We start from the raw sequence: 8,954 nt of genomic DNA on the forward strand, positions 1-8,954 counted from the left end.
CAGAGACCCTCCGTCAAACACACACACACTGGGTCCTGTGCAGACAGACACACAAAGCATCCCTGACGTAGACGGCTGCATCCAGATGGCCAACTCAGACACATAGCCACAGTCATTGTCCCCAGAATGATCTGCACAGAGGGGAACCCCAGAGAGAGAACTAAGTGCCAAGCTTGGCTCTGTGGGGGTGCCCACTGAGAGGTGACGGACTGTTGCTGCCACCATGGGCCTGTCTGGCCACCATCTACGGGTCTGTGTGTGTGTTCAAAACGTGTGCTTGCCTCATACCGTCTCGTCTTCAATCTTCAATCATGTCCCCCTCATTGTCTCTCTGTCTGTCTGTCACTGAGGGTCTTTCCTTGCTCATCTCTGTGTGCCTCTGTCTCTAGATGTTTCCATCTCTGTGTAACTCTGATTCTGGGTACATCCCTCTGTCCTTCTTGGCTTCTGGGCCTCTCTGCCTCTGTCTCCTTACCCCATCACCCCAGTCCCCCTGGGCTGGGGTTTAACCAGTTGTTTTGATTTCTCTAAGCTGCGCTGGCCGCCTCGGGAGCCGCCTCAGGCCTCACACCGCCCCCAGCCCCTTCATCCCTCACCCAGGCCCCCCCCATTCCCACCTCCCCTTAACACAATCTGCACAAGTGGAATGAAAATTGATTTTTTTTTTAAATTTCATATCTTCTCCGGGGCTCTGTCTAAAGAGGAGAGAGACGCGGCCCAAGACCCCTCTCCCACCGCTGCCCCTGCATACACAACACACACACACACACACACACCACACCCTGGAGCATGCACCCTTCTTCACACCACATGCCTGTGTGGACACGGATGTGCACACAGTCCAGATGCACACAATGACGCTGCTCGGTCACGGACACGCAGGCCATACACACCTTAGACCATGGACATGCTGCTAGCCCGTGATTATGAACCCTTCTCCATGAACAGCGCACACCCTGTCCCACCCAGTGTAAGGCTGTGGTTCCTGTAGTCACATACAATGGGGTGCCTGTACTCAACACACCTATCTGTCCAGGTTCTAGCCATGTCTGGTATATACAAAGGCAGACTCAGGGACTACCCCACCATAGGCAGCAAGACACCCATGGCTGTCCTGGCAAAGAACAGGTCTGGAGATGGCTATCATACCAGCACCTGCCACCCTTACTTCAAATATCACCCAATTCCCACCCCTGCTGTCATCAACCAAATGCTCTGGCCTGGCGCTTAGGAGGGGGTGGCTCTGTGCCAACACTCCATAGTTCACATCCTATCTATCACACACACCATATACACACTACACACATGCAATATGCCATGTACACACAGTTACACACTTACATCACACACCATGTACAGCAGATTGTCTGTATACACTCCACACACATGCTGCACACATACCATACACCATATACACACCACAGACGAAACTATATACTCCTCCTATATACCATACACACAGCACATGACATACGACATACATTACGTATAGCACACCACATTCCCATGTAACATATACGCAAACACCACATACCACATGTCACATGCCTATCACATACCGTGTGTCATACCCATGACACCCCCATATATACACCACACACATACTACACATGCAGACCACATAGAAACTATATGCCACACAAAGACACAGATACCATATTCCAAATGTCACACTTCCACATGCCACCCATGCTATCCCCATATTACACACAGATACCACATTTCACACATCACACACAGATACTAAACACATGACACCTCCCACACACATTAAACACAGCCTTTGTTACTTAGTGACACACACAAACACAGGAAATGCAAGAACTGAAATCCCCTATAACCCCTACATACAGGATCACCCATGACACGCAGGTCCACATGGAGGCAGACACGGTGACCCAAACACACTTTCTCACGTGTCATTATAGACACAGCCTCACACACAGCATTGGCCCAAGTTCACACCGTGTGCACACGCAGCACCCAGCAACCACACAGGAATGCACACACAAAAGCACACGTGCACATGCACACACACACACACACACACACACACACACACACACAGCTATTAGCATTCTTCAGGGCTGGCCATGCACACACACAGCTGCAAATCAACCTTCTATCCAGCCTGCTACACTTCGCTTCCCAAATGACTGTGTGTGGAAACACACACAGAGAACACCATCGGCATCCACAGCCAGAGGCCGACGTAGGCTCAGAGACGCAGTTCCCACTGAAATCAATTTGCCACACAGCCGGGGTCTGACACAGGTCTAGGGACCTCTAGAGCCATGCCCTGCTGCTCTTCCCTGGTGGGCCCCTCATGCTCAGCAACCCCACTGCCAACGCCCCCCTGCCTGCCCTCCCACCAGGCTTCTCCTGGACTCGGTCTCCTTACCTTCTCACCCTCAGGGACGGGCTGTCCTGCCCTGGTCACTCCATAGCCCTGCACAGCCCTGCACAGCCCTGCACAGCCCTGCACAGCCCTGCACAGCCCTGCACAGCCACATGATGCAGAAACACCAAACAGCACAACCCAGAGTTCTGGGCAATCACACTAGACACGCACAGCTGGGCGCCACACATGTTCCACTGTCACATTCATGGACACAGTGTGCACAGCTTTGAGCAGCGCTGCAACCTCGCACGCAAACACACCCAATCCCTGTGCACAACAATTGACACATGCCATATTTACATGTGCTGCAACACACAGGCACACGCAAGGGGACTTCTGACAAGGCTTCATTGCGGGGCAGGGCCAGGGCCTGGACGAGGTCTAGCTGGTACCAGATTTGGGGTGGTCAGGACACACCAGGCAAGGGGCAGAGGAGCCCAGTGCCTGGAAGGGCAGGAATGGAGACTCACACCCCACCTTGTCATCTCTCTCTCTCTCTCTCTCTCTCTCTCTCTCTCTCTCTCTGTATCTCTGTCTGGAGCCATGCTTGTCTCTTTGGGTCTCTGTCTCTGTCCTGGAGCCCCAGGCTCAGCATAGATGTCCCTGGGGCTGCAGCCAGCATTCAGAACGATGTCAGTGGGGGTAGTGGTGAGGGAGCGTCCCCAGGGAGGTGGGAGCCGCAGTGCCACGCACCCCGCCTACCAAACAGTGCTGGGGGAGGGGAAGGAAGTGGAGATGCAGGCAGCCCAGCCTAGGCTACTCCTCACAGAGACCCTGAGCCATGGAAGAGGCTGGGGGCTGGAAATGGACACCCAGGGTCACAGAAAGAGGGGAAGGGCCAACAGGGGCAGTGAGACCAGAGACAGAGCAAGAGATACAGAACAGATAGATAAAGTGGACTGGCCCAGGCTAGGCTAGAAAGAGGAAGCAGGAACCACAGAGACTGAGAGATAGGAGAGACTGAATCAGAGAGACTCGGGAAGAGGGAATGAATGGGGAGGGGCTGAGATGAATCAAATTAGAGAGTTGAGAGCTGGGACACCAGAGAACCTGGGTGAGAGAGGAAACAGGAGGGGGCAGAGATGCGGAAAATTGAGGGATTAGGGCAGAGGCAAGAGAGTGGATGAGGGAGACCAGGGCTGAGACAGCCAGAGGACACCAGCCCTGCGATGACCCCCCATGTGTCCCCCACACAGTATGATAGCCAGAGGACACCCGCCCTCCGATGACCCCCCATGTGTCCCCCACCCAGTGTGACAGCCAGAGCACCACCCGCCCTGCGATAATCCCCCCCCCGTATGTCCCACACACAGTATGACAGCCAGAGGACACCCGCCCTGCCATGACCCCCCCCGTATGTCCCACACACAGTATGACAGCCAGAGGACACCCGCCCTGCAATGAACCCCCCCCATGTGTCCCCCACCCAGTGTGACAGCCAGAGGACACCCGCCCTGCAATGATCCCCCCCGTGTGCCCCCCACCCAGTGTGGACTCATGGCTCCTTTCTCGGTGCCTTGACCAGCACAGGCTGGGGCACTGCTGTTCCCTGAGGTCCCTCACACCTTTACTCCAAAACCCACCACTCCTCACTTCTACCTGGTCCGTCCCACCTCCCACCTCCAGCTTAGATATTCTACCGTCCCTGTCCTGGTGCCTACCTACCCCTGTCTTCACCTCACCTATCAGAAGTCCTGACCTCTTGCCAGCTCCATCCCTGGCCTCATCCCCAGGGGTCCTGTTAGCTTCCCAGAGTAGACTTGTTGGTGCTCCCCCCCCCCCATCGTAGACAGGGCCCTAGATAGGTGGTAAAACAACTGTGATGTTGTCAGACAGTTTTCTAGAACAGTGCTGATGTGGTGTGTTCTCTTGCAGGGTCTGGTGAAGACTGACCAGATGCACAGAACCCGCACAGCAGGGAATCAGGGAGACAGAGGAGATGAGGGGACAAAGTCAGGAAAGGACCCTGGATGGGACACTGGGACATAGTAAAGAGCTGGAGGGACGGGGACAAGAAAACCCAGAGACAGGAAGACCAGAACAAGATGGGGAGAAGTGGGTGACGGACTGGGGACAGTGGGCGGGACCAGAAGTGCCCTGGGCCAGCAGAGAGGCTGGGTGCTGGGAGCTGGGCTGACATGGGGATCCCATAAGGGGCAGGGTCCGGCCAGGCTGGGGGAGGCTCGGGGCTCCAGGGGCATCAGACGCGGTGCTAATTCAGCGCCATCGATCAGACGGGATGAGAGCAATAAATTATTGTGACAAGACGCAATCCTGGCCCTAGCACTGCCGCCGAGGCGGATCGATCCCTGTCCCCAGCTCCGCACCAGTCCCATGCCCAGGCCTTGCCGGCTGGGACTCCTCTGCCCACCTTTTGGTCCAGTCTCCTCGCTATGCACACACTCCTCACTGTTGGCCAGGCCATGCGGTTGCCCTGGATAAGAAACAGAATCGGAGAGGATGCAGAGGGAAGAGTCTAACCCCTACATAACCCTGGCCTTGTCATTTCCCTCAGTGCCATCTTACCACCACCTGTAGAGGGAGAACTGCTGTGATGCCCATTTCACAGATGTGAAAACTGAGGCTTGGACAGGGAAAGCTAACTTGGACATAGTCCAACAAGGATGAGCGACGAAGCCTGGACTTGAAGGCAGGTCGGGATGATTTCAAGGCCCCAGTTTCTCTACTGTCAAAGGGGAGCACTAGGAACAACGATGACAAGAGGCAGAGGCAGACAGTAGAAGACACAGAGAAACAGAGAGACTCGGGTGTGCAAAGAGACACAGAGCTAAGCCAGGCACTACACACCTGGAGTCCGGGATGCTTGGAAGGCTGAGGCAGGAGGTCTGCTTGGGCTTCAGAGCGAGTTCAAAGACAGCCTGAACAACCAGCAAGGCTCTGTGGAAAACCTGAAAAGGGCTGGAAGCCAGACTTGCTGGTGTTCACCTGTGATCCCAGCATCTGGGAGGCAGAGGCTGGGTGCCAGTCAGGTCAGGGTCAGTTTGAGCTATATCATCAAAGGCAATGGGAAAGGTTCTGGGGTATAGGTCACTGGTAAAGTTCTTTTCTGTCATGCATAGTCCAGGACTCGGTTACATCCCCCAAATCACAGGGGAAAAAAAAGAGGGACAAGGAAAACACTAAAAGAGAAACAGGGAAACATGAAACAGAGACAGGCAGGCCAAGGGAGAGGGTGGCAGAGGCAAAAGCAGGTGAAGCCAGAGGACCCTGTGGAGAGGGGTGGGGTGTCTGGGGATGTCGGGAGTCCCAGGAGTCAGTATCTGTGACAGCCAAGTGCACCAGAGGGCTGGGCACTCCTGACAGCAAGAGGGAAGCCTGGAAAGTTCTTAGTGATGTGATGGACAGGTGTGTCTGCAGAGGAAGGTTGCTTGGGCAGCTTTGGGGGGCAAGAAAACCTGTTTGGATGGGAAGTCACATGCCTGTGGTCTGACTCAGTTCTCCCACAATGCCCAGTTTCTGGACCTCGGAGAAAGGATTCTTCTCTTTGAGCTCAGTTTGTTTTTCTGTAAAATGGGGACCTGAGTCAAACACCTGCTTTAGAATGGTCCCCGTGAGGATGAGTGTGACCGTGGAGCATGGCCTGTCACAGAGATGGTTTTAGAATCAGCTGTCCTCAGTGCCGTCGGCATCATCACCAACATGAGGAGGACGGGTCCCTGGGTGTGTGGGTGTGAATAGGTGCTGCTCAAAGTTGGCTATGACATTCAGCAGTGACAACATCGCCGGGACACTTAGAATACCCCCAGCCTTAAGCCAGGTGTATTGGCACACCCCTTTAATCCCAGGACTGGGGAGGCAGAGGCAGGTGAGTTTGAGACCAACCTAGCCTACAGAGTGAGTTCCAGGACTGCTAGGCTATGTATAGAGACCTTGTCTCAAAATTAATAAGTATCCCCAGTGTCTGAAGTGGAACCGAGCGTTTTATTCATTCATGTAAGGCAACTGCTCTACCACTGAGATACACCCCAAACCCACTTTTTAACTTTTCTATGTGAGAGCCTCACAAAGACAGGTTGAACTCTGACCTTCCTGCCTTAGCCTCAGAAGCAGATGGGATGACAGGCCTGTGTCGCCAGGCCTTGCTTAAGAAGAGGTCTCTATTGTGTAGGGAGCAGGTATGCGGGTGGCCAGGCACAGCTATCACATGTGGTTAGCAAAGGCTACAGGCATCGCTCTCAAGCAGCAAGAACGTCAGCACGTTCCCTAAGGAGCTAGCTAGGTAGAGGTGGGCTATGAGAAGGGACAGGTGCTTTTGGGATGGACCGCACTAGAGACAAGATAGGATCTGAGGGGTTTGGTCCTTCAGATGTGAGCACCAAGCAAAGAGGGCAGATAGTGAAGGTGAGAGGGTCCCTGAAGTGGCAGCTGGCTCCCAAGTCTCACCATGAGGCTTGCCAGAAACTGAGGATCACTAAATGTTTATGAATGGACAGAGAGAGGTGGAGCTAGCGTAGGGAGCCAGGGGCACCGGGTAGGGATTGGCCCAGAAGTCGGTGTCCCCTTTGGAGCCTGTTGAGAAGCAGTTCAGTGTCAGAGAACAGCTTAAAGAGCTGTCAGGTGGAGAGAGGACCTGGTGATGCCTGGGGTGCACAGGCGAGGAGCAGGCATTGGTGGGGAGGTATGGCTGTGACCTTGTGCAGCCTGCAAAGATGACCTGAGACACAGGAGAAGAAAAGGGACTTTGGGTACCTGAGGCACAGGTGTGAAGAAACATGTACAAGGCGGGGGTGCAGAGCCCCATGGCCCAAAGACTGGAAGTGACTGGGGGCGGTAGAGATGAGAGTTGGGAGTACAGAGAATGCAGATGTGAGAGAGGCTCTTAGTGCGAGGCCTGTGGGTCTGGGCAGGCAGCTAACAGGTGTACAGGTGAACTCTCGGGGGCCTGGGGCTGGAAAACAGGTGGCCATGGTGTCTCTGTAGTCTGGGACCAGTGGGAAAACCAGGTTTGGAAAATAAGATGGCAGAAAGTGTATTTTTGTTTTGCTTTTGGAGACAGGGTCTTACGTACGTAGCCCTGGCTGCAGTCAAGCTCACTACACAGGCAAAGATGACCTTGAACTTCTGATCTTCCTGACCCTACCTCCAAAGCACTTGATTTAGAGGAACGAACCACTCACTACACCTGGTTTGTTGAGTGCTGGGGATGGAATCTGGAGTGTTCTGCTACACTGGGGTTCTGTGAACTGAGTTTCAGCCCCTTAAGTGTGTTGATGTAAAAGATAGGCAGGAGAGTGTGTGTGTGTGTGTGTCTGTGTGTGTGTCTGTGTGTATGTAGGGGGGCATATGAGTGCTCCGAGGTGGCCTGAGGCTGTTTTGGAAGGTCAGGTATAAGGGTGGCTGAGGAGGGTGGGTGGGGTCTTGCTGTAACTGAAGGCTGTGTGCAATGGAAGGTGTGTGTGTGTGTATGTGTGTGTGTGTGTGTGTGTGTGTGTGTGTGTAACAGGTACTTCTGGAGAGGAAGCATGGCTTAAATATAAAGATGTGAGAAACAAGTACACCCAGAGAACTGAGGAAAGGTTTGGAGTGTTGCAGGGGACCCTGTGATGTGAAAAATGAAATTGGCCACAGATTTCAGGCAGAGGTGCAGCTTTTGAAAAGCAGGTGTAACCCGGGAGATCAGGCATAAGAGAGGGTTCCTACTCAGTGAGAGACTTTATGCTAATGAGCATCTCTGGGGTAGGCTTGAAGGGGACATGGGCTACCGGAAAGGACCTGCGTGTGCCTGCCCTTGTGAGCCCCCGTAGATGAGGGGAACAGGCGATGGGTACAAGCAGGCCGCGTTAGGTGGAGGTTCAGATGTGGAGAACTTGAAGGGGTCACATGGATGGGATAGGTGAATTGGTTGGGAGCGGGTGGAGGGTGTTACCTGAAGCACAGGTGTGCTGTCTTCCCAGGAGCCAGTCGGAGCTCACAAGTTCCTCCCGCGGCTCCAGCTCTGGGCTTGGGGAGGCCTGGGCCTGCCGGGCAGCTCGGGCTCCTGAGGCTGTTTGGCGATGCGGAGCGCGTCTGGGCCTCGGCGGGCCGGCGGGGCGGGGGGAGCGGGCGGGGGGGCCGTTTAGCTGTGATAGATCCGCGCGCCGCTTGTCTCTTAATCTCCGGAGCGACCGATCGATTCGCTATTTCCCTTTGTTGCCAGAAAATTCGATCCTGGGCCTGGAATTAGGTCCCCGGCTTAATCTGAGCGGAAACCAGTGAGGGGGAGACAGAGATACTGGGAGAGACAGAGACGGAGAGGTAGTGAGAGACCGAGAGACGCCTGCCGAAGAGGGAGAGGCGAGAGATAGCTGTGCATGGGAATTCTGGGAGGGGTAGTCTAAGAGTTAGTGCCGCAGGGTAAGAAAGACAGATGAAGAGTTAGAGAGACCGAGCCTGGGAGTTAGTCACTCCTGGCTCCTGGGAGAGCTGGAAGAAGTCACAGAGATGTAGACAGAGAGACAGTGAGGAGAGACAAGCGGTGGAGATACGGCAGAGGTAGCCCCACAGGGCGGGTGACTGTGGAGGAACATGAGCAGACAGGGTGTCTAAGACCTCC

At 54.5% G+C, this 8,954-nt stretch overlaps 1 protein-coding gene across 1 annotated transcript in view; it reads right to left on the reverse strand.

Annotated features, from left to right (window-relative positions):
* The window catches only part of LOC101984118 (ETS domain-containing transcription factor ERF), a 16,506-nt gene extending 8,161 nt beyond the window's left edge, over positions 1-8,345 (reverse strand). Inside the window, exon 1 of the mRNA XM_026786412.1 lies at positions 8,289-8,345. The gene's annotated coding sequence lies outside the window, so the exon portion shown is untranslated. The remainder of the gene's footprint in view (positions 1-8,288) is intronic.
* Positions 8,346-8,954: the final 609 nt, after the last annotated feature.

The sequence above is a fragment of the Microtus ochrogaster genome, linkage group LG4 (assembly GCF_000317375.1).
Source record: "Microtus ochrogaster isolate Prairie Vole_2 linkage group LG4, MicOch1.0, whole genome shotgun sequence".
Taxonomy (NCBI): domain Eukaryota; kingdom Metazoa; phylum Chordata; class Mammalia; order Rodentia; family Cricetidae; genus Microtus; species Microtus ochrogaster.